Source organism: Aristolochia californica, unplaced genomic scaffold (genome assembly GCF_029961685.1).
Source record: "Aristolochia californica isolate CCGP_79_NKW_82.1479 unplaced genomic scaffold, dmAriCali1.0.hap1 SCAF_3, whole genome shotgun sequence".
Taxonomy (NCBI): Eukaryota; Viridiplantae; Streptophyta; class Magnoliopsida; order Piperales; family Aristolochiaceae; genus Aristolochia; species Aristolochia californica.
Genome location: NW_027181992.1, coordinates 9,426,559 through 9,427,772, shown reverse-complemented (window position 1 = coordinate 9,427,772; position 1,214 = coordinate 9,426,559).

Sequence of the window (1,214 nt, the reverse complement as noted above, 5' to 3'; positions counted from 1 at the left end):
ATGAAATTCCATCACGAACAATGAAATTTCAAAATTTCATCATTTTTATACAAAATAGGATGATGTACATCTCCTACCATCCTAATCTTGTCAACACATTAAAACAGTTTGCTCACTTTCTAGATAGAAAATGAATTCTCTTCTTTTAACTTTCTCTATGCACTAACATTCCCTTGGCCAATGAGATAGTCTACAAAGCCAGTAATGGATAACAATTAACCGTTAAACCTACTTTGATATGGTAAATAGAATTAGAATATCATTTATATTATTACTCCACAATAATGCTCCCTAGATCTGGATTGATGTTGATTTCATGCAAGAAGACATTCTCTTGGTTGTTAGTGAATATTGATATATTATGTTCATATTTCATACAGATTAGGCCAAAGAAATCAACAATCAACGGCCGCGGAAAGTTGCCAACCTCAAAACATAATATAATAGCACGTCGATTCCATCATTTTCATTAGGGATAGCACCAACGAAGGATAATTTATTGAGAGCATCTTCTTCTATCTTCTGATTATCCAAAGCCTTAGATCTCTTGGCAGGGATCACAGAGGTGTATTTCTTTGATATAAAGCGCGAGTGGAAACAACTGTCTGTAAGAGATTCTCCTTCCAGTTTTGTATCCTTCGCAGTCCGTCTTTAGAGATCTGGAAGCGCATCGCGAATTTAAGAGAAAAAAACAGGGTTACCTCTGTCTGAAACTTCGATGCGTTCAAACCCATGGAAATGAGTGGATCCAACTCCTGTCTTTTTGCACATCATTGGACGGGACTGTAACTTGCAGGAGACCATTTCCAGCTTTCAAGATCAGATAAGGGAGACGAAGGAAATTGCAGAAAGATGAGGGCAATGGTTGTTAAGTTTTGTTTTTTCGTAGCACTGCGGCAAATGCATCACAGTCACGTAAAAAGTGATGCATTTGGATGCATGGAGGAAGATTCTCTGGTGCCAAATTCTTCTTGACTCGTGTCGGCTCAGTTGGTGAATCGACCAAACTTATAGTGGTAATGTGGCACCAGCACCTAACGGAATCTGGACCCACTATCGTCGACGTATTCTTACCCTTCTCCTGGCCCGGCTGGCGAGGTTTTTTTGTAATTTAGTACGATTAATACTTCTCTGAATTTATATTAGTTAACAAGAAAAGTATTAAACATGCGCTAACCCAAAGCAAATAGAAAAAATAAACAACTCGCGTTCCT